Source organism: Nanorana parkeri, unplaced genomic scaffold (genome assembly GCF_000935625.1).
Source record: "Nanorana parkeri isolate BGI_ZX_2015 unplaced genomic scaffold, ASM93562v1 scaffold24, whole genome shotgun sequence".
NCBI classification, from domain to species: Eukaryota; Metazoa; Chordata; class Amphibia; order Anura; family Dicroglossidae; genus Nanorana; species Nanorana parkeri.
Window position 1 is genome coordinate 1,036,172 of NW_017306292.1, and position 25,901 is coordinate 1,062,072.

The 25,901-nt window shown below is 42.0% G+C and overlaps 1 protein-coding gene across 1 annotated transcript in view; it reads right to left on the reverse strand.

Annotated features, from left to right (window-relative positions):
* The window catches only part of APBB2 (amyloid beta precursor protein binding family B member 2), a 274,931-nt gene extending 251,238 nt beyond the window's left edge, over positions 1 to 23,693 (reverse strand). Inside the window, exon 1 of the mRNA XM_018564826.1 lies at positions 23,605 to 23,693. The gene's annotated coding sequence lies outside the window, so the exon portion shown is untranslated. The remainder of the gene's footprint in view (positions 1 to 23,604) is intronic.
* Between the last annotated feature and the right edge of the window lie 2,208 nt (positions 23,694 to 25,901).

Genomic DNA, 25,901 nt, shown 5'->3' on the forward strand with positions numbered 1-25,901 from the left:
CTCCATCCATATCGGAGTACTTTGGCCTGGGAGGATCGGCAGGCCCTGCCCTAGCCAAAATGGCACCAGCTGTTTCACATGTGGCCCTCTTTCCCAGGACTGAACCCTTGGCAGAGTCAGCACCTGGGCATACCTTGGAGCGGGTGGCAGCTCCCAAGTTACTCTACACCGCACTGCTTACTGGCCTCTCTACTCCTCAGCACCCTCCTCTTCTGCTGAGTGGAACTCTTAGGACCCACATCTGTAACCACAATCCACAGTGCATGGAGCCCAGCTGGCACATGAAAATTACTCCCAACAGCCCTCTCCAGTATGGGAGAATAAGCAGGCTGAATGGGAATCACAGCAACCTTTTCAAGTGCTCACACAATGCCTCAAGGTAATCCTCCTCATCAAGCTCCAGAATGGGGAGAGAGGGCGAAGGTCCAACCACCTTAAAGAGCTAATACCCCCCAGATGGTCTTGCAATTCAGAACCTAAGGGGAGACCCACCTACTCCCATTTTTACCTTTATACCTGCAGCCTCTGCACTCCAGGCAGAAAACTCCTGTTCCCACCAAGCAACAGTACATTCCACAATCTTTTAAAAGGCAACCAGCAACAGATTGCCAGAATCTCTTCTGACAGAGTGCACCTCTTAGAGGGATTATACTTGATGTATACCTGCAGAGCGGAAATTAATAAGCTGAGAACTGATTTGCATCACCTTTCTACAAGTGTGGGGTCCCTAAAGGATGAGTCGCAGAATACCAAACAGGAGGTTGAGCAACTTCATGAGCACTTAATCTTGCCAGCCCCCAACACAACACTTCCAATGCTACCTCAAAGATCTTGACAACAGAGGCAGATGTAGCAACATCAGATTGCACAACCTCCCAGAGGCGACACAGGAGGCAGACCTCAAGCTCATCATACAAACCATGTTCAATAATATTAATTCCTTCCTCTCATGCCATTAAACTCAACAGGGCACATAGAGCACTCCGCCCAAGAAAGTAATCTTGTAACATGCAGTCTACTGAATTCAATGGAGCAGTTATCCATTTATTTCCAGACTTAACGTGGATAACCCTCCAACAACGACGATTTCTGCAACCCCTTGTAACGGCCCTCTAAGACAATACCATACAGTACCAATGGGGATTCCCCTTCAACCTCACAGTAAGGGAAGACAGTAAACACTCTATTGTAAGATATCTGGAGGATCTACGTTCCTTCTGCAAAGATTTGTACACCACCCCTGCCAGGCTGGGACCCCTTCCTGAATCCTCTACCTTGTAATTAACTTTGGACCACCATCAGCAAGAAGAAACATCCATGAGCTCCATCCTATTCTGACACTTCAACCACCACGCACTGCTATTCATCTCATGACTGATGTAGTTCTTCTAACAACCCTCTCAGTCTTCAAGTCCATACTTCCACCTCTCTGTGACATGGACCCCTTGATAACCTTTTTGTCTGTCCTTTGACTCTATTTTCTTGGTACTCAGGTATTGGACGCCTCAGGTTTCTATCTCTTCTCACTGTTTCAATTCAGAGCACCGTCTTGCCAGCTCAGCCGAACATTCTGTAACAGACAGGCCCATATTTACTGCATTGCATACTGAATATTAACTAATGTTTATCCTATACACAAAAGTCTGAACATACATAAGTTATACTTGATTATATTGCAGCAAATAGGGTCCCCATTACTCCCACCATCCAACTACTGGGTCTGGGAGTGGGGCTGAACTACTATCTGCCCCCCAGACTCCATGTGGGGAGAGTGGTACCAGGTACCCCTATGGTTCCTTCATTGATAATCCTGACACTTGTATACATTTTATGGTAGCAATTGGTCCTATTATTTCATGCATCTATGGTGGTACTAGGAATTGTCACATTTATTAGATAAGTTACACGTGATGCCTACTTGTGTTGAGGCTTACATACGGTTTGTGCCCTGACAAACACTGACTTCACTGGGTCGCTTTAGTGTTCTAAAGCACTGATCTTTTTGCCTCCCATTCCCCTTTAACACTCCTCTCCTTGTTCCTACTATGCCCTCTCTATTCAAGAGATCTCACATTTATGGCAATATCTAATGTTAACCCTCAGCCACTATGGCAAGAAAGAGGTCTGATCAGGAGGGAATATAAATAATCACGAAAGACTCAAAACAAAAATTGCTTTAGTAGACAATACTCTATTGGAATAGATGTCACTACATTTTAGCTTTATCCACCTGTCATTTTACCAAATGTCATAATCACTTGCTGTTCAAGAGCGGTATATATACATGTTGTGAGTCTTCAGTTAATTCTACAAGGCATTAAAAAAATAAGCTTGGTCCAGAAAGTCATTCCAAAGTTCAGCCATCAGTGACAGCCATAAACTGAGAAACAAATGTATCAGACTGCATTGATGTACTACAGAGTGCTCTTTGAGAGGGTCCTATAGGATGCCTATGACTGAGGAAAAATTGCTGTCAGTGTTTACTGTAGCAATGTAGTTGCCATTTTTGATGATTCCAGAACCTTATGTTGCCTTGCCCTGACTTCCCAAGCAGCAATAGTTCACTATAATAATGATCCATAGCTTTTTGATATTAGCAAACAGTGGTTCAATATTATAAGTGACGGGCTGCTGCAGAGATGAACTGTGGGTCTGAGTGTAGACTCAGAGTGAGTGGAGTGTGGACGTGAGTGTATCCTCTGATCTGATCTACATAATCCCCCAAAAATGTAACAAATGTTGATAAACCCCATCCCTTCCAAGTTGTGGACACTTTTTTGTGTAAGCATTAGTTACTCATATAAGATGATGTCATGTTATTCAGTGTTTTGTTTCTGTAAGCCTTAAACTTACCAACTGCCATCTGTACAAACCCACCTCAGACACTTGCTTCTGCCACTCACCTTCTTGGCTGCCAGCAAGTTACAGTGCTAATAAGATTACTGGGGGTGCTGACACAAGGGTAATGTTTTCTGCTGCCTGCAGCACACCAACATAATTTTTGCAGGATTCTCCTCTCCTGCCCAGGTACACATAAATGACTGAAACTCAAAAACTGCATTTTAAGATAAAAATATGAATGCTTGTGCTATTGTTGTGACAGGATTCTATTAATGCAGACTTGTAAAGTTGCCAGTAAGTCTGCATTAAACACACTAAAGGATACCATAAATGATTTACAGTTGTCTAAGGCCTTGTTCACACCAAGCGTGGAGCAGGTGCAGAGCAGAGCAGTTGCAGACAGGATCAAAACTGCGTCCAATGTATTCCAATGGTATTTTTTGCTCCAGTTCACATTGCAGCGTGCAGTTCCAGAGGGAACACATGCAAACGCATGCAAATGCCTGGAACACACTGAAAGCCCATGTTAAACTATAAAAAAAACATTTTTTTTTTTCTACCAAAAAGGCCCTGAACACATTAAAAACGCGGCAAAACCCACTGCAGTGCGTGTGCAGAAACCTGAGCGGATCTGCTCTGCATTTAGTGTAAACAAGGCCTAAAGGTGGACATATATGTATAAATATCCATAAATGCCTGGATCACTTTGTGTTGCTTTGACACATTTTTAAGTTGCTTTAACATGCTTGTGACTTGCTCCTGAGTTGCTTTAAGCAGCTTCTCAGATGCTTTAAACTATTTCTGAGTTGTTCTGAGCTGCTTTTGACTTCATATTTTCTAGCAAGGGAAAGAACAATAGTTACAATACAAACTCATGCCTGTGCACACAAACCCTACAAATACACTGTAAGGAAAAGGGAGCTACCGTTGCGGACTTGGTTTCAAAGGTGCATAGTTTGTGACTGTCGCCCTCTCTACTTGGTGAATCACTTTTCCTGCAACAAGCATGTGAATATCAGGCGCATAAGCAGCATAGGCTTGCGCAGCCTGTTGCATTAGGATGTACACACAAATGTACAAACACACATGCAGCCATGCTCCCTCGCAGCTTCCCAGGTACCCGAGGACTGAGGCTGTTAGGTGAATAATGTAAGTGGCAAGTGATGCTGCGCTCTGTATTGCTGAGCCGGTCACATAGAGATCTTTGTGATCTCTCCAATGCCTTAAAGCACGGCTCCTGCTGTTGCGGTTTTGGTGTTGCGCTCGTGGTGATTAGGGTATGTCCAGGCTGCGCGCACAACTATGATAAGCATATACTAGTTGTGGGTCAATAGCTCACTAAACAGTAAACAAAAAAGGCTGAGTATGACAGCCATAGAACAACTTTTAAAACATATAAGCTCTCATATCTCTATGCTGACAGATTTCCTTTAAAGTGAACCTGTGGACCCTAATCCACTTCCCACTCAATGCAACGCCTTGAAATGTTTCCTTAGGGGGGCATTCATAAAACATTGCACACGCCTGAAAAAGGAAAGAACTGCATGCACTGATAAGCTTCTAAAAAGCACTAAAGATCTAGAGAGCAAAGAAACTAAATACGGTAATCACTTGTGTCAATCTACCATAAGAATACAAAATAAAACTTGCAAATTATTCTACAAACACGGGAATAAACCTGGGAAGCTCCTGGCTAGAACGCTACACCAATAAACATCCAATATCTCTATATCTGTTTTAAAGGACTCCAATAATTTGTGCCACCCACAATACATATGCTATTTCTAATATATGCTGTTCCTTCTACAAAAAATGATATACCGGTAATATTCATACACATTTGCCAATATGAACCCAATCCCTTTCTGGTCCAAAATACCATACATTCTTAACACCGCTTAACCCACTATGTCTAATGAAACAATGGAATACTTAGATAGGCCATTCCTAAAGGACAAAATTAGGGCTACTACCAACTCTTTGGTACCAGGCAAGGGCCCAGACCCTGATGATTTCAAAGAGGCCCTCTCTCCATGTATGATGCAAGTCTATAATGCTTTTACACATGACCAACACTTTCGGGCTTAAACAATAGAAGCCCACATCATGGTATTTCTCAGGAAAGACTGTCATGGTATGTAGCAGTTATCTGGGCCTAGCCTGGCAGGGGCTACCAGTAGGAAAAAAGAGGTTGATCCTAATGTCAGCCCTGAATCCAATAAAAAAAAACTGTTCTAGGCATGCAAAGGTACAGAACTTGTGCAATACAAATTATTAATGGTACAACAGACAGAGGTAACGGAAAGAAGGTTGGGCTTTATGCCACCAAAATAAAATACTCTGGCTTTATACCACCAAAATACAATACTCTGGCTTTATACCACCAAAATAAAATACTCTGGCTTTATACCACCCAAATAAAATAATTCCAGGCAATGCTTACTTCCTGCCTGATCATCATAAAACAAAATGGATAAGAGGTACACATATTTTATATGGCATACATACCTTGTGTGCAGTACTTTTCAGCAAACACAATATGTAAAATCTTTTTGTCTCTATAAAATTATACCACATATTAATAGCTGACTGAACCAACATGTTACTTATTAATTTAGCTCAACTGCATAATGTTTGTAAGGTAAAAATGTTCTACTTGAATGTGGAGTGGGTTTAATGTTTTCACAATTTTAGGGATGTTCCACATGGGCTCTCTTGTCTTTCTATGGTATTGTAAATGTTTCTCTGTAACCTGCAGTACCTTTTTATTATCTAGTGCAAAGCGGTAAATTGTTCTGCTGTACCAGACTAATTCTAGATAGCAAAGAATAATTATGGAACACGAAGTACAATTAAAAAATGTTTATGTGCCTGTTAGCCGTCGGTGATTTGTGTGTTTAAATTCTACCACATGCTGTATAATGTTAGTTAGAATCTAACATGATTATATCACACTAGAGGTTTGATTCTGACTGAGGGGACCTTCTTTATTAAAGTCTGATGTGAAAGTGCAATTAGGTAAATCTAAGGGGTAAACACACACCCAGTGGTCTCCCATTTTTTTTCTTCTTGGTTTTGAAACAACCATGTCTTTGTGTACTTGGGAATATCCAATAATATTCTTTCAATACTGTTTGAAAATTCAAAAAGCTTGAATGACATCACATAATTCTAGGTACAAAAACCACTAATGAATGACAGATAAAATGGGAGAGATATGGGAGAACTGGTATATCATTCACCGAAAAGATTGTTTAACAAACTCTGTCAGTGCAAATGATCATTCAGCTCACAAAAAAGGTACAACCTACAAAATGTATTTGCTAATGCTCAAGCACGAAGGATCATAGCAAACCGTCAATCACCCCCAATATTGTTTGGGAGACATACGTTTCTCCACTTAAAATCATTCCAATGAAGCATGTTAATTGGACAATCTTAGAGTCATACCATTTTCTTAACTTAGATCTAGTTTCATTCACAGATTGAAATGCATTTATAGCAAAAACATTTTCTTTAGTTTTGGATGAAGTAGGGACGTGTAAAAATACTTTTAAATTCCTTTTTTACTGCTAATGTCCCGTTGGGGAGATTTATCTTACTTCCTGTCCCTGGGATGCAAGAAGTGAGATGAAAAAGCAAAGGCAGCGGAATACCCCCATCAGACAGTTACTACTGGAACAGGTGTCCCCTTCAGAAGATTTCCTCTCACTTTCTGTTTTGGTGACAATTCTAACATTTTGAATTTCCCATGACATTCTATTTTGGCAACAATGGCCTTCAAGACAAACACAGTATTAGCAATAAAGATTTTACAGCGGTTCTAAACCTTCCCAAAATTAATCCAAAACTAAAAAAGAAAAAGTTTTGGCTACACATGTACTTCAAGCTTGCACTCCTCCATTATATTAACATGCATCTTCAGGTAGTATGTGCCATACTATGCCCCAATGTTATGTAATGTCTAAGAATTAGACCAACACATCACGAGTCCAGGTAAGATTTTAATTATTTCAAGTTAGGGTGGAACAAGGCAGCCAGCAAGTTGCACTACAATATGGGGTACTGCGTTCCATGTATACAGCCTCACCGAAGCTAGTCGGCTTAATTGATTAAACAGGTCAACAACAGAGGATCTAGTGCCTCACATATGTACTCCAAAATCTAACATCTACGGACTGCTATGGTCCAACTGTTTTGACCTACAGATTGTAATTACATTTGTAAGAAAATGTCATTGTATGTCTTTGTAGGACATGGGGCATTGTCTTCACACTTGGGAAGCCCAGAGTCACGGTTATGTCTTTGTATTCTCCAGACAAATCCAATACATTCAAACATATTCTTGAATGTTTGTGAACCTTTTCTCTCAAGTGAAACTGGTATGACAATACAGCAGACCCCTTGCAAATGAAATAAATGTTTTTATTCCTAGAAGATCTGTCAGTAAAAAGAAGCACAGTGAGCAGAAATCCAGAAGTTATATTGTACAGGAGGCATGATCTGGAAGCCACACCAGTCACGTCAATCTACATCACAGCAGAAATCGTCCAGACGGTATAGAGGGAAGAACACACAAGTGACACTGAAGCTTGTCGAGACTGATCAGGCAGAGAACAGGAAGCCGCCAGGCAGGCCAGCCTCAACACATCAGCAGATAGATGGAATGCACCAGCAAGGTTGGATAAACGCTCAGCACCTTCTGGTGTGATTTGCTGTTTCAGAAAAGTCAGCAGAGTATTTAGTTGCCTGAACAGGCAGTGTAAAGTTAAACAGAGCAGAAGAGCAAGAACGGGATGTATACATTCTCCTACTACAGGCAAGATCTGCAATTTATGAATGCAATCTCTGAAGAAGTTAATGAGAAAAGCGCTGCTGCTACAGAGAACTTTGCTATTTAGCAAATATGCATAAACCAATACATTAAATTAATAAGATTAAAATCCACTTCGGACCATCTAAAATGTTTATGTGAAAAAAATGTAATTAATTACAATGTCATAATAAAAACAGACCTTTGTAAGCAGATCATGTTTTATTGTTCCCCAGTGCGTAGAAGTTTGAATTCTACTCCAGAGCAGTCACTTCTATTCAGTTATTTTTAAAAATCTGCTCCTGTGATGCAAAGCAAGCTTTCCGTATTCTGTCCAAGCAATGGAGAAAATGCAAAATGAGTTTGAATTGGGTACATTTAATTACTTTATAACAAAAGATTACTTTGCAGTTAGTGAAAGCACTACCTTTAACAAATATAGGGTCTTAAAGAAATGAAAACTGAATGTTCCACACTTTACAATAACCTCGAGAGATGCATCTCTCTGGGACCTATTACCATCTTTGTTTGTTTTGCCTTAATTTAGCTATTACCATTTAACTGATATCCCCTGATCCTCAACTAATAGACCCTTGAGAGATTCCACAACTGACATTCATGGTGTCTATGGGTACCTCCAGTCCTCTGCAGTGGCTGACATTACAAGCCAATTGTTCTCAGTGGGTAAACATTATCAGCTAGGCTGGAATATCCATCTTATAGATTATTGTTCCCCTAAAACAAGAGGACAACATTAATGTGTGCCTATCCTATCTGTGTCCTAGCCATGTGCTCTGCAGGGGTCTGTTAGGCACATAGACATGCATGTCAACAGGAGGTCAACAGCAATGTATATATTTGATGCAAGATGACAAGACAGTCATCAGTCAATGCTTCGTTCTGTGGGTATACTAGGCAGATTTCCTTTGATAAATATGTGGAAGAAAGTGAAAATACAATACAAATGATAAAACATGATACTTTGCCATGTTTAAATACCAGAAAAAGGTAATAATGTTCAATGTTTACAAACGATGGGCATTTTTTACCTTAATACATTCTCTGTACATTTTTGAGTCCCCCCCACACTTACCTGTCACCGCCGCGGGTCCCCGTTGCAATCCCCCCGTTTGAACTTCCCGGTTGCGGGGGAGGAGATTGAGGGCAGAGGAGCCATAGGCTCCTTCTGCCGTCAATTAACCTGTTGGGTGGAGAGGAGGGGCGTGGCCTACCGCAGTGCTGTGTGTATCTATGGATGCACACAACCATTTGGGGTCATGGCTGGGAAAGAGCGCATATGGGTGCCTTCATAGCTCAGCTTAGCTGATGGAGGCACCCGTGCAGGGGGGCAGTAGGAGAGCACTATGTTGAGCCACTAGAAAATAAGGAATGAAATGTTGTATGGGCCTCATTTTTATAAAAATAAAAAAAATATGGAGCTGTAATATCGCTTTAAAGTGTATGTCAACTGGAAATAGATCCTTTTTGCTTTGTACATATAGCTGTGCAAACTTTTTATACAATGGTGTGTGAATATTTCATAAACACCGGTTGATCCTGCCAGTTTCTGCTTTTTCTCTCGCTCCTTTTTAATAGGGTGACCACCAGCTTCCATTTCTGTAGGACGGTGGTCTCCCTGTGGTGCCCACTGCTGGTTGATTGACAGCTGCTCACGCACACCCTGTAAATGTAACTGCCCCTTTTGCTGGACAGCTTGTCCTGTTTCAGTAATTAAAAAAGAGCAGGTCTACTGGCAGGATCAAAGGGTAATAAAATTATGTTACGGGGGGCTCAGAAAAACAAACAGTGCTGTGTTAATATGAGGGACAGTCTGCATCTTATATGTCATTCTTCTTATTCTGCCTATAATGACACTTTACCCCTTCAAACACCCCCCCCCCCTTCCTCCTCACCTATACATCTGACATTGCGTGTAATATACAAATTATAGAACAAAGGATCATAAAGTATGACACAATTATATGGCAGGAGCCTGAACACAGCGCCAGGATGTGGGAAAGCCTTATCAAACAATAATTCATTGTGTGTGTACTGTGGACTCGGATCCCGCAAATAAGTTCAACCACTTTCCTCCAACATAGCTGAGATCTGTTATTCCCTTCCACTCCGACACCACACAATAACCAAATTGTCCTTGACCTATTACAATGCTATTTCCTCACTGGGCACTTGCTATTCACTAGGCAGCTTTTAATGTCATCCATCACTTCCTATCTTCATAAAACCATCAAAGTCCCTGGGTAATTCTATTTTTCAAAATGACGGCTCTCTCACACTGCTGCCATACATGATGACAGGAATGGTGCACTGTTTAGAAGTCAGGTTTGGTTGGTGGATCTACCCGGCTCAGGACAGAACACTGGGGGACATGTTAATACAACTTGCACTTCATGTGGCTCTGTATAGGAAGCTACAGGAAAAAAGGCAGCTAGGCCACAGGGATTTATTTTACAACTGAGTCTTTTAAGGGCTTCTTTCCACCATAACCAGACCATACATTTTTTATTTGCACCAGAAATGCATCCCCATGTTTTCCTATGCTATTTAGGGCTGTACTTCCCATCAGTGCAGTCAGTTCCAGTGCAATCAAAAAAGTACTGCAGGCACCATTTTTTCTGGTCTGGAGCGCATCAAAATCGCGTACAAACGCACCGGAACGAGCTGGCACAATTATTTTTTTGTCACTGTTGATGACCTAATCAACAGAGGACACTTCCTTATGGGAAAAGGCCGTTTTCAGCTGTACATTGATGACCTTGACATTGTCCTCCGTGTTCTATCCAACATGGTGGACAAACATATTGACACTGACAGTTTTGTCACCTATGTGCAGGAGTGTCCTGAGCTTTATGATCCTACAATCCCGCAATACAAGAATTACAGTAAGAAAGCAGAGCAGCGGACCAACACAGCAGCCAAAGTTTTTCCAAAATTTGACCAGATGTCCAAAGGCCAGAAGCAGAATTGTGGGAAGTACGTATGAAATAATTGGATGTATTCGGCATGTATGCTGCTATGCTTTTCACTTCTTAGTGAAAGTTAGTAACTCCTGTACTCCTGTGAAGGTCACAAACGTGTGAAAGACTGAGAGGAAGCAGGAAATGACCTCAGGCATAATCTGCATACTTAAAAAAAACGCATCAAAAATGCATGCAGCTGCATTTGAAGAAAAGCATCAGGCTAGGTTCACACCACCTAGGCGACACCTCACTGGGCGGTCAGAAGTCGCCAAGGTGTGAACCGATTGCGCTGTGGGTGCCATTATTTTCTAATGGCACCCCAGTCGTGTTTTAACCACGATCGTGTCCGGAAGCCCGTGCTTCCGAACGCGATCGTGGCTAAAACCACTGTGCGTCGTGCATCGCAAAAAAAAGGTACTTGCAATCTCTGCCTGCATTGTACAGGACCGCACGATCCCGGAACACGCGCCCCAGGTGTCGGGCAGTGCAGGTGTGAACCTAGCCTTAAGACCCCATTCACACTGAGCGACATGGAAATCGCGCGACTTTGAGCGACATTGAGCGACGTGTCGCGCGACTTCTTCCTATTGGGCTGTATGCAATCAGGAGCAATATCGCTCAAAATCGCTCTAAAAAAGGGTCATGTAGGAGCGACAAGCTACCAGCGACGAGCTACAAGCGATATTGAGTAATATTGAGCGACGAGATGTGAACAGCTCCATTGAAATGGATTGGAGAAGCTACATAGAGCGATATAGCACGGAAATATGAGCGATATCGCTGCAAAAATCGCTCCATAAATCGCTCAGTGTGAATGGGGCCTTAGATCTGATCTGGAGATGGTGGAAAGAAGCCCTAACTCACAATGACAAATCGCACTTTACATTGTATCTGTCACCATAAAATGTCCATTTAGTATTTGTTTGCATTGGAGCCAGAAAAAGAATTGCATATGTACTGTATAACATAGCTCTTGCAGATGTTTCCTCCTGTCCATGTCTGTACCTTGCTATGGACATTCAGTAACATGGATGGGAGGAAGAATGAATGGACTACAAGTGTGGTGACATCATCACACTTGTATTCCATTGAGAGCTTCAAGTCGCTCTGTCGCGGTGATTGTTGATGGGACTTGTAGTTTCTCCATTGACAGATCCTATCAAAGTGTGTCTTTGTGGGCTAAAAAAATGCACACAAGCCTGTGGGGAGAAGAACCCCACGATTCAGGTAAGTGGAGGAAGGGGGGTTGCAATCTGACCACGTTTTACGTTACATCCTGAATATGGGTGTAACATAACATTTTTTTAATTCCCTAAACTACAAGTTCACTTATAAAACCAACCCAGCCTCCTAAACCAATCAAAGCTAGAGCCCACAGCTAAGGAAATGTTGGGTCTGAGGATGTAAACCCTGATGGTGGCTGCTGATGTCACTGAGAAGTCAATAAACATTTGGGTGGGGGCAGGAAGGAGGCTTTATAGAAAGGCTAGGAAGGGTGGGCTTATTTTAAAGTGAATTTGTCCTTGAGTACTACTTAATGTGGCCACACACAGATTGAATCGGAATTCAACCTATGGATGGCCCTGACAGCACCACCCGGTTGACAAAAGTCAATTTTTCAACCAACTATAGCGCTAGGTAGAAAACTGGCATCCAAAAATTGACTGCAACCAATCAGCTGCAGTTATAGTTTGGGTACTCTGATAACCGTGAAATAGAATACAACCATGTGTCAGAATACAATAGCCAGCAGGGGAGATTATTCCATCCACCCTCGTTAGTGTTTTTTTGTTTTTGTTTCAGCCTGTGCCACTGAATGAGAAAAATCTTAAAGTGTATGTCCAGCTTCAGACTATATGCACAGAAGAGGCATGTTAAAGCATGTGTATTGTAGACACATTTTAGACTTGCTTTTATACATGCTGGGAGGGCTTAATTGAACTTACTTGGATGGGAAGATGCAAATTCACATATCAAGCATCAGCAGGCACACAGCATGTTGGTGTGAATATAATCATTTCTTTATCATTAGGTTCTGACCATAATGACCATCTTGCTTTTGCTGAGGAATGTGGAAACATGGCTGAAAACACTACTGACATCAATGAGTCCAATGCCGGCCATACACAAGGTACTTCTGGAAGTATAAACCACCTTCTGACAAGCCTGCAATTGTGAAAGTGATGGAAAGGGTCAAGGCAACATGCCAAACATTGCGATTATTTCCTGAATCCAATAGAACCTCTTGGAGGTAGATTGCCTGGATCTGTTTATGAAAGCTGATTGATTAAAATTGCGGGAAAATGACTTTATATACACCAGCAAACTTCCTCCTGATTGCAGAATGCAGAGACCAGTTATTACAGTCACAAGCAATGGGTCCACATGGAGTGATATGCATGGTGGTAGATGTGACATCTGCAGAACCGTGTGCTCATGTGTCCTTCCTTATGTAGCTGATGATGGGGGATAACATTTTGTGTAACTTTACAGTCAATCCTACATACTTACATTACAGGATGACTAAAATGTCGCCAGACAGACAGATCAGACCTAAGGGCTTGTTCACACCAATTGGGGTGCGTTCCAGAGCGGTAGCTGCTCACAAAACAATCACTCACAAAACTTCCCCCTGCGTTCTGAGGCGTGGCCGTGCATTGAAGTCAATGGCCCCGCCCCCCCACAGTGCGATCGGACGCGTGGCAGAACAATGCCTGCGTTACGTTCCACTGCAAACGCAAAAAATGGTGCTTGCTCTATTTTTTGCGTTTGCAGTGGAACGGAACGCAGGCAATGTTTTGCCACGTGTCCGATCGCACTGCGGGCGGGGGACGTGGCTGCGGTGCCAGTCACTTAAGTGCACCGCCCCAGAACACAGGGGGAAGTTTTGTAAAATGACTGCGGGTGCGTTCCAGCAGCTACCGCTCTGGAACGCACCGCAACTGGTGTGAACAAGCCCTAAAGGTGGCCATGTTTAATCACTTACAATGGATGCAAGTGATTTTAAAAGCATTTCAAAAAGTTTTAGTTTCCTGTTGGATCAGCTGGTCCCCTGAGCACCGGCCCTGATATCCTGTTTTAGGGGGCTTCTTTCCCTTGCAGAGTCCTATGGAGCCACCCTTGTGTGTGCTAGTAAGCTGTGCGTGACTCCGCAAACACACAGACACAGCAGGCAAACAACTCACCTGCTCCCGCTCTTCCTTCCTTCCATCTCCCAGTCCCTTCTCTAAGCTAATACATGGACAGCTGCTGGAGACTGCTCTGTCCCTTGTGGTCTTGTACTGGAAGACAGTTGGAGCAGTTTGGGAACATGTTAACTGTAAGTGCTTAAGCAAAAATGTAAAGAAATACTTTGCTGGTCAATGTATACGATTCGCTAGTGAAAAAAAAAAGATTGACAGGGCTATTCGCTAAAGGGTGAAGAGTTTGGAGAAGGCAAGAGAAGTAATTTAGCTCACTTTCCAGTTCAGCCATGTTGTCCTAGATTGTTCCCTTCTCCAAACTCCTCACCCCTTAGTGAATAGCCCTGTTAAAGTTTAATACTACTTTAATATCAAATCAGATTCAGATATTTACACTAGCTGATTATTACTGAGTGCCTACAGTAGCTGTGTTCATTTGTGTATTTTATATTTACCTGGAGTTTAGCTATTCTTTATAACATCTCTACACAGGAACGCACATAAATTAGTGGCGTGCTTTCAGACTTTTATTGATGAATACAGTGAGGGGAATTTATCAAAACTGGAGCAGACAAAATCTGGAGCAGATATGCACGGCAACCAATCAGCGTCTTTGTCTCATTTCCAACTCTTACCTGAGCAAACTAAAGAGAGATGCTGATTGGTTGCCATGGGAAACTGCTCCAGATTCTGTCAGCTCCAATTTTGATAAATTCCCCTCATTGTTCTTCTGCCTAGACGTCAGGAAAACAGGTTACTCACACTTGAGGACCATAGACATGATTGCTTTAGTACAGTGTGGAATAAACAGCATTGTCCTACTTTGACTGTCCAGGACACAGCTGGAACTGTAATGCTGCATAGGACATCGGCCAGCTCCTCATTCTCAGCTATCACACTACTATCCTTGAACTGCCTGGTTTGTACTATACTGTATACAGTTGTCACATATTTGCTTAGTAACCTATAGTTGGAATTTTCAGGAATGACAGACGGTTGTGCTACAGTGCAATGAAACCCATTGTGTGCTGCTCTAACAATGACAGTAGACAGACAAAAAGTAAACTTGATGAATAGGACCACACAGGAGACCCGCGATTATTTACATTAAACACCGCTCCCTGCTGGGTACCACTTCAGATGTACATTGCATTTCTTCCATAGAGCTCGCTCTTACTTCTTGTTGTACACACCTGTCAAATCTTACACTTATTGAATGAACGCAGTACGTAGTGTTTATACTGGTGATGCTGTATTATCCTTTCTAACAGAACACATCAATAAATGTGGGTTAGAAATGATGACACCGTGATGTTACCATTATAACCTGCACATGTAGAGTACAGGTCTCACTTATTTCACTTGCTGGGGCTAGTTTAGATTTACTAATTAGCTTACCGACATTGCAGAAGAGGGTAAAAACGTCTTTTGTTTTTACAGTGTCCACGTAAACCCATAAGAATATGATAGCACACAACTGACTGACCATACCAGCCTTTCCCAACCAGGGTGCCCTTTGGCTTTGTCAGGGGTGCCTTAAAATTTTCGCTAAAGCCTCATTCACGCTGATAAGAGCCGGCCCGTACAGATCCGTGCGGCGTGCACAGCCATATCGGGGCGCTCCCGGGAAGGACAGGTGCTACGTGTGATTGTACGCAGAAGCCTGTTCTTCTCTAGGGGAGTACACGGCTGTACGCTCATCCAAACTGCAACATCCGTACGGGTGCGGGTGTCTGTGCTCGGACACAGACAGGATCCATCCTGTCTGCATATGAGAACGGACACCCGCACAGATGTGCAGTTCGGGTGAGCGTACAGCCGCGTACCCTCATAACATTTAACAATTGTGTAAATGTTAGTTCTTTCATAACATTTTAAACAAGAAACAGAATCAAAAGGTGCACACAGTGTAGACTTTCTAGAAAACAGCAGATACCTTGTAGTTACCACATACATGTGTTAGCAATAACCTCAAATACAATACCGTTGACACAAAGACAGATACTTTTAACACTGACGGTACTTAGCAACTGCACATGTAGATTCTTTAGCACTCTGATTCTGCCGGCGAGACAACTGGATTTAATCATCCTAATATTATCCTGCTGGAATCAAATAATTATCCAAGATGGAAAGAAATGCTCATTCGCTTTTGCCACGTTGTAGAAAAATCTAGGTCGTACATTTTACAGGAAATATGTCCGGATATTAACTTTAGCACTGACTGTGGAATAAGGGGCCTGCTAACAAAGACAAGTGAAATAACTGCATCCAGTTTCTCTGCATGTCACCTTATTTCACCATTAGGGTGTTCGCCAAGTTGTAAAAGTTTGATATGGAAGGTTGTAAAGTTGAAGCAAAGCGAATTACAAAAACAGTTAAAAGCCACTAAATGTATGAAAAACAGCAAAAAAGTCAGCTAAATCAGGGGAAAAAAACAATTATGCCATATTGAGGAAAGTTCTTTCCCAGCTTTCCTCCATTGAAAGCAATACATTATGTCTGCTTTACATGTGTAACATACAGATATGTTGGCAAAAACCAACAGCAGAAAGTCTTTATACATTTGTGACGTTATCTACAAATACTGAAATGAGTAAGCATTATAGTCCAGGGCAGCTTTATGAATAGGAAAACAAATGCTGTAAAAATATTTTTCTTGTGAATAATAAATGCATAATAGCCATCTTCAATGTTAAAATATAATCGCTGCAATAATCTTTCAATGTTCTTTCTTATTCTAAATCTTATTGTAATTTCTAATTCTTTCTTTTTATTAAAACCTATGAAATAAAATATGTGTATCTAAGTTTGCAAATCAAACTGCAATATGTCCTGAAAAAGAAGTGTAATACATTAAGAGGGATTTCAAAGGCAAAAAGTAAGAAAGCATTAAACCTACACATCTCCAAACAGAGAGGGGAACAACTCTGACTGGATTGCTTAATGAATCCATCATTCGATGAAATGGTGTTTTTTTAATATGTGCCGGCACTTCCACTTAAATAATTACAGATCCACAAGGTGCACATCAACAAGAACCTGTCCCATTTAGGGTGATGGCATATGAAAGATGTTTGCTCTGTGTCCATCATTGCTCCATTTGTTCCTTTATATGGGGCTTTTCGACAGATAATCATAATGCAATCTATTGTGTTTTGAAGACACTGCAAGGTGCATCTCAGTCCGTATCTCTCACAGCTTGTACACAGACATGACCACTACTGAAAGGGTATCATTTTCAAATTTAAGGATTATGTATCAGTTAAAAAACTCCGGAATTCTAGCTTTCAAACACTAAACTGAAGTAAACAGGGCCAGATCATAACAATTCCAGTGATTTTGTTGCTCAGACACTCCAACATGACCCACCTAGTAAGGTACGAAATACAGTACATGGTTACTGTGAAACTTTCTAACAGAGATGAGCATGCACTTGGTGTGAACCCAGTTTGCTTGAGTTCTCCCAAGCCTGCTCAAAACTGTGACTGGCATTCCCCCCTCCCGGCCAAATTGCTGTCACCACCTCTGGTAGGGCATACCCCACTGCTCAGCTGTATGTCACACATACCTCCTACCGCCACTGATTGGGCCGGGAGGGCGGAGTGGCGGTCACAGTTTTGAGTGGGCTTGAACAAACTCAGGTGAACTGTGTTCACACCAAGCACAGGCCCATCTCTACTCTCTAACTTTATAATGATAGATTGATATGACATTTAAATGGAACACAGCTACAGCTGTGGACACATTTCTTGGTACCCTTACAGCTCATTGAAACAATGCTTCACTTTGATATGGTTGGATTGTACAGTCCAGGAGCCGTGAACATATGCTTATATTCCATCTGTGATAGATGTTTATCCACATTAATCTGGCTCTTGCACTGTCTTTCCCTATTGGATGACACCATATGTTCTTCGGTTGAGATGTTATGTTCCCTTTTTTTTGTTGTTTATTGCTCTTTTGCCACATGTGCTCCAAGATGGAGACTCTCATAGTTTAAAGTTAGGACCGCACTATATAGAGATGCCTTGGCGCGGCTTTCACATTTTCTGCAGAAGACGTGTATCTAAACCTCTGTTTTTAACCTCAGCGGTGAGACAAGTTTTTTTGCATGCTGGCTGGTGAGTGTGCTGGGAAACTTTTTGCTGTTGTACTGTATTAAAGGAGAACTATGGGGTTAGGGCTTTTCCCCATAGTTCTCCTTAGGGTAACGGGAGGACACAAACTAGCGTCCTCCCGTCACCCTAAGCTCAGTAAACCGCAACTACAGCTCGCGGTATACTGAGACGCCGCAGCTGAAGCGGATCCCGACAATTATGTCTGGATCCGCCCAGCTGCGTGAGTGATAGCTGGCTCTGCCTATCTAGAGGCAGAGCCAGCTGCACCCGCCCCCTCCCTCGTCTGTTCCGCCAGTCAGCGCTGGAGGATCGGAGCGGGGAGGGGGGAATCCAGCCACTCCCCTGTCACGGCAGAGAGCTGTGACAGGATGGAGAAGTGAGCGAACGCCGGTATGTGTTCGCTCACTTCCCGATCTACTGAGCCGACCTGTGACAGTCTCATTGTCACAGGTCGGCTAGAACTATGAGCTGAGTGAAAAGCACTCACCTCAAGTTCTCCTTTAAGCCCTTCCATGTGCACCTTGCTGTAAAGCTGGTAACAAATTGATGAGTGCGTTTGCCATTTGTTTTGCTTGTTTATTACCTGGATCACGCGATCACAGCCTGCTTGCTATCAGCGAAGCCTCCTTTGTAACTTGTACTTATTCACTTTTGGAAAACTTAAATAAAACCTTTGTAAATGAAACAATGCTTCATTCTTCCTGAAATGTGATAAAATTAATAGCAATTGTCTCATGTATACCCTTCCCATGCCATGCCTTTGGTATATCATGAAGTGAAACAAAGATACTGTGAAAAGCGATACATTATTGCTTTTTCTACACAGATATCCTAAAATAGTCTGGAGAAATGTGCTGGTACCCTTAGAAAAGATTTTAAATAATTGGATCATAGTGATATTTCACAAATGAACTACATTTGTTTTCTGTAACTAGTATCGCACATTGTAAGGAATCAGTCAGCCTATTCAAATGAAGAAAAACACTCACGCTGCCCGTTTGGTATCATTGTGTGCACCACACTGAACATGGACCAGAGAAAGCAAAAGAGAGTCTTGTCTTAGATCAGAAAGAAAAATACAGACCAACATGTCAACAGTAATGGTTATGAGACGATATCCAAGCAGCTTGATGTTCTTTTAACTACAGTTGCAAATGTTATCAAGATAATTAAGTCCATGGAAGTGTAGCCAACCTCCCTGGATGTAACTGCAAGAGGAAAATTGTCCCCTGATTGAACAAAAGAACAGTGGGAATGGTACATAAGGAGCCAAGAGATACAAGTTGAACCTCAAGATCAAGGTATATCAGTGTCTGATCGCACAAACTGTCTTTTTGCGCAACAATGGGCTCAAAGGAAGACTCCACAATTGAAAGAAAACAAACACACCGCTGTAATGTTTCTGGGAGAATGTCTTTGGACAGATGAGAAAAAAGAGGAGCTTTTTGGCACGTCACCTCGGCTCTATGTTCACTGATGAAAAAATTAAGTGTTCAAATAAAAGAAGTCAGTCCCTACTGTGAATCATGGGGGATTGTTTGCAGAGATTGCAACAAAATAAATAGTTTAAGGGTCCCATCATTTTTGCCCATGCCATTTTTATTTCTTTAATTGATAGGTCCCAATTACTTCTGCCATTATAAAGTTATTCCAGAAAAAAAAATGTTGGTTTATTGAAGGGTACCAACACACTTGTACACATCTGTAAAAGACAAATAATACATAATCTCCATCATAAATTGTTTTGTGACAGAATGTCTGCTAAATGTTACCTACAAAATATGTAGAGGTTTGAACCACATGACATGATTCCTTAAGAGTACCCAATAGTTCCTGAATTGGATTCTGTCTTTCTGCAGGATTATACTTTGATTTGCCCTCCCCTTCTAAAGACATCAAACATTGAATGGCTGGGTTTTCATGGTAAGTGCAAAGGTAAGCTCAGTACCTAAGTTAAGGTGTATCTATAGCCAAAAGATGTTTATTTGGATAGAGTGGGGAAGGACTAGAACTTCTGTTAGATTTTACTGCCAACTCCGTTGGTGAGATAACTTCACTTCCTGTCTGGTAAAAAGGTTGTCCCCGGAACAGGAAGAAAAGGGAAATCTCTCTAACAGCAACACAGACAACATTAAAAACACATTTTTTTAAGTTGGGGAATGCTAGAACCCCTGTTGGCTTTTTATTGTTGTCTGCTTCCCTATTGCAGATTTCCCCTCACTTCCTGTCTGGTAAACCATTGTACACAGAACAGAGAGTGAAGGGAAATCTCTGTAACTGAGCCCTGGATAACATTGAGGGGTCCTAACCTTTTCTCAAGTCTATTTAAAACGAAAAAGAAAAATTGGGCTATAGATACACTTTAACAGTGTGAAGGATGCTCCACTGACAAGAAAAGAAAAGTCAACGGGAAAAAAAGAGCTTTCAAGGATCTAATTGTCAGTTGATTTATCCAGCAAATACTGACATGGATGCTATTCATTCCTACTAATTGATGTATTTAAGATGGACCTAATCTCAAGGCAATGCAAGCTCCTGATTAGCTCAAAATACTAATGACGTTACTACCACATGATGAGCAGTCCAGCATAACAAACAATTTCAAAGACATTTGTACTGATAGAATATGAAGGCGGCCAGTGCTGATCTTTCCTTCTGGTCAGTGACACAGAACATTCGGACACGGAGACATTCAGGCAACTAGTACTCTGTGAAGCAGAATGATTAGGAGGAATCTGCACAGGGCTTCTTTATTTATACTTCAATATGGTAAGAAAATAGGGAATCACACAGTACTGAAATATGGGGGTGGCACTGCTGACTTGTTTTTGAAGGTGGATGCTCCAGGGATGTCATCTTTACCTTTGTTTCACTGGTGAGTCACTTACCCAGAACAAGAATGTGCACGTCAGACATACTGCAATCTGATATATTTATGCCTGTTTCCGATCAGCAACTCACCAAGTAGTTATGAATATAGCGGCATAGCAGATCAGCAGTGGCAGCCCACATTTTTCGATATCTGTTCTGCCCATATATTGAAGTAGTTGAGTACATAGGATTCTATGGGGATTTCCTAACAGCCTAAATATTGCAGAGTGGCACACATGGAGCAGAAGCATGCCAGAATAGAGAAAAAGGGAGGAACCAAAACTTGCAGTAGATCTCAGAATTGCATCTGCGTAGGTTAAGTGTAATTTACAGCTTTTACACTTACCTCCCCCACACTCAATGAGCTTATCTTCATGGAGATAGCGATAATCATTTTTGCACATTACCATACTTTTACTAAGTCATGTAAACTACTAGTGATATCAGGTTCTCTACTGCTGCGTATGTAGCCCACTTAAGCAACTGGCTATATCCAACCAATATGTCCTCAAAAGGAAAAACAATTAAGAAGCAGATTTCTAACAAAGCACAAAGAAGGAGATGGTGAATGTTGCTTTGCTATATACAAAGTTTCTTGCTTACAAATAATTCTTATATATTAATAACATGCTTTGAATGTATCTCATTCTAAATATGTTTAAGGGAATCCATTTCAACATCCTCTTTATTGGCATGATGGACCTTTTATATGCTCTCCATAAAGCCAACTCATTTAATAAAGTGATTATGAAGGTCTTTGCTCTGTCCCCGCAGAAACAGGAAAGCCAGCCCAACCAGACACAAGTGTCATCAGTAAATGTGTGTACCAGTGAAGCAGCCTATGTGAGCCCGGCTTTCTGTAGGCCTCTCGATCACATAGTGTGTTTGCAGTAGCAGCTGGAGCGTAGTGTGGGCTCCCAGGCGGGGGACACTCACCATGTCTGCTGCTACATGGTAACCTGTTACATTTCTGGATCAATGATTCCACCTTTCCTCTATGAACCTCTGAAACATTAATTCAGCATCGGGATGTAGATAAACGAAACATAAAAGGCTCACCCTGCAAAATATATTCAGCAAGCAACCGGTTCAGAGATATTTCATATAATGAATCCAGCGATAATAACTAAACATAGATCCTGGTAAAATTGGAACGTTTAATCAATGCAAAGCCTCATTCCACGTTCAATCCCCACCCTCCTTCTCAATCAGGATTTGTTTCGAGCTATTATGACATCACCTATCCATAGATGTCACCTATCAAGGACATTCCAGACATATGTTTCATTGCACTGATGAATTTCTCTTTATCAACTGAACTCTGATAATACAAAGCTTCGAACACAAGGCTTAATTTTCCTTTTCACATCTCTACATGAAAGGTGTTCACATGAGATGCTCTTTTAGATGTTTAAAGCACGCAGGCTCCTCTTAAGAAATTGCTTATTGCTTTCATTCTCCCAGCCCTGGGGCCATACATTCCTGCCAGTGTAGATTCAGCTACTTGTAAAGACGGCTTCAGCAGCCAGACAGGGAAATGTAAGAGGAGCCGGCTGAACAGTATGGTACAGAGAATGGATCATTGTCTGTCATAGATCTCTATAATGCTCACACATATGTGTGCCACTATGCAAGCAACGTATACCACTCTCACTGCAGGTATGTGCTATACAGATCCTATATGGCCTGAATCCAGAGAATGACACTGAGTATGGATCAGTGCCCGTCATAAATCTCTATAATGCTCACACATATATGTGCCACTATGCAAGTAACGTATACCACTCTCACTGCAGGTATGTGCTATACAGATCCTATATGGCCTGAATCCAGAGAATGACACTGAGAATGGATCAGTGCCTGTCACAGATCTCTACAATGCTCACACGTGTGCCACTATGCAAGCAATGTATACCACCAACAATGCAGGTACCTGCTATACAATTCCTATATGGCCTGCATACAGAGAATGACATTGAGAATGGATCAGTGCCTGTCACAGATCTCTACAATGCTGACACATACAGTATATGTGCCACTATGCAAGCAACGTATACCACCAACACTGCAGGTACCTGCTATACAATTCCTATATGGCCTGCATACAGAGAATGACATTGAGAATGGATCAGTGCCTGTCACAGATCTCTACAATGCTGACACATACAGTATATGTGCCACTATGCAAGCAACGTATACCACCAACACTGCAGGTACCTGCTATACAATTCCTATATGGCCTGCATACAGAGAATGACACATTTGTGTGCTGCTAATAGAGTAATGCACACCAGTATCACTGCAGGCACCCTTTATAAAGCTAACAAACGGACTAAATACATTGAATGTCACTCAGCATAACATGTCACGCATTCTGATCCACACATTCACATCTAAGTGAATTAGCAATGAACGAAGCAGCTTGAACGCAAAGTGCCAGAGAAACTTGATGCCTGCAGTAGCATACAATCCATAACCAATTCTGTTACAGTAAATACAGAATCTGCTCCCAAGACAGAGCTGGGACCATACAGAAGAGTTGGTGACAATGCAACAGAAAAGGAGTGAAATAAAGCACACAACAGTATGACTTTCAGCCAGGCGACACAACATTACTAATACAGTGTACTGCGCTTACCCAGACCCTCACTGCTAGCTGCTGCATTCCATAGCCTGAGTCCTTATCTCTGACAAGTCTGCTGAATCCAAAGCAAAAAAGACTTTTCCACACTGCCCAGGAATCCCAGTTTCTGCTCTCTGGCATTAACACTTCAAGGCAATCCCAGCTCACTTACTTGTGTGTCTGTGCTGCTGTCAGTGCTCCATCCAGTGCTGGCTGCCTGATAGCCTGTTCACATTCTCCCCCACACAAGAAGCACCAGCCTCAGCAGCCGGAAGCTAATTCCAGCTCACAGCTCTCAACTCAGGAAATAATTCCCAGCCCCTCCTTCCCTCTTCCCTTCTTCTTCTATGGAAAGAATGGAAAGTGACCCTGTCTGTAAAAGGCTGCTAGTGCCATCTGCTGCACAACAGAGGCGATACAAGTATATAGAAAATAGACTCATGGGTTACACTACATTGCTAAAATCATACAAGCCTGTTTTAAAAAAATGCATAACTAATTCGTCCAGCAAAACTGCACATACATTTTTTCTGTGCAAGTTAACCAGAATGGGGTAAAAAATAAGTGATCTTAGTGTGATTTCTCTTGTGGCCGAATGATCTTCAAAATGTATATTTATACAGAAAAGAGTGAATGGGAAAATACTGCATTATGGCCACTGGATGGAGCTGAGGATCAGTGAAAATAAATACATTAGTAAGGAGATATAATGTTACAATTCAAGAGACTGCTGGACGGAATGAGCAGATAATTGTAACCAATGATACTATGGGGATAGCAATAGTTACATTTATATGCTCATTCTCTACAACATTCTTTTAAATGTTATCTCATTTCTAACATGGAGCATGGAGCTGGCTTCCCAGCCAATCAGGAAGCTGGGGAGCGGGTATTGACTCGCCCCCAGCTTCCTGATTGGTCGGGAAGTCGGCTCCAGGCTCACTCGTCATTTGGTGACAAGGGTGCCAGGAGGCGGTTTCACGTTCAATCAGGAAGCCGGGCTGCGTGTAATGACTCCCCGCCCGGCTTCCTGATTGGTCGGGAAGCTGGCCAATCAGGAAGTCGGGCGGCGAGTCATTACCCGCTCCCCGGCTTCGATTGGCCAGAAAGCCGGCTCCATGCATCCTCATCACCTGGTGACGAGATAGCATGGAGCTGGTTCCCAGCCAATCAGGAAGCCCGGCACTGTGTAATGACTTGCCTCCCAGCTTCCTGATTGGTCGGGAAGCTGGCCAATCAGGAAGCCAGACGGAGAGTCATTACCTGCCCCCTCCAACCTCTTGATTGGCCAGAAAGCCGACTCCATGCTTCCTAGTCACCTGCTGACGAGGGAGCATGAAGACAGCTTCCTGGCTAATCGGGAAGCTGAGCGATGAGTCATTAATGGGCTTCCTTAATGGGATTTCCGGTATCGGCGAGTACCGAAAAAAATTTATCAGTACTCGTACTTGATACTGAAAAAACGGTATTGGTGCATCCCTGGGTAAAACGTTGAAAAATGTAAAGTATTGGGCAGCAATATCAGATCAGACTGGATAACTGGATACGCATTACTGTTACGCATTACTGTTTGCTCCTTTTGCCACTTTTCTGTTATTCGGCTAACTGTGGACATATTTGTATGCGGCAATCTGCCTGATGTTTTCCCGCCTTGCCCTTTATAAATAAGGAACATAACCAAAACACTGAACCATGGAATATAGATATTAGTAACATGAAAAGTTGTTTTTCACTTTTGGGTTTAAACAAATTTTCTTGATAAGTAATCATTTATATTTCAGCCAACCACTCCATGATTGCTTAGAATATCTGTATCATTCCAATATTTTAGGATGAAAAGTTGTTAAGGTAAGAATGCTATTGTACACTGCCCATCAACCTTGCGATTATCGGACGAAAACGCGATCGCATACGATTATCGTACAATAATCGTAAGGTGTATGGGCACCTTTACACCGCGCACCACGGTTCCACAGTTCCACTGCCGCAGGACCGAGGAACAGGTGAGTGTAACTTCTTTTTCACTCCCAGACCAAAATGAGCAGGTAACTCTTCCAGTGCAGGAGTAGCCCCACTGCAAGGGTTCATTTGAATACATCCTGGAGTTCATCTTAGTTACATAATGTGTTTGTCACACTTCAATGTTTCAGATCATCAAACAAATTTAAATATTAATCAAAGATAACACAAGTAAACACAACATGCAGTTTTTAAAGGAAGGTTTTTATTATTAGGGAAAACAAAATCCAAACCCACATGTCCTTGTGTGAAAAAGTGTTTGCCTCCCCCCTGTTAAAACATAACTGAACTCTGCTTTATCACACATCTGGTTCAATTTCTCTAGCCACACCCAGGCCTGATTACTGCCACACCTGTTCACAATCAAGAAATGACTTAAATAAGACTTGACTGACAAAGTGAAGTAGACCAAAAGATCCACAAAAGCTACACATCATGCCGACATCCAAA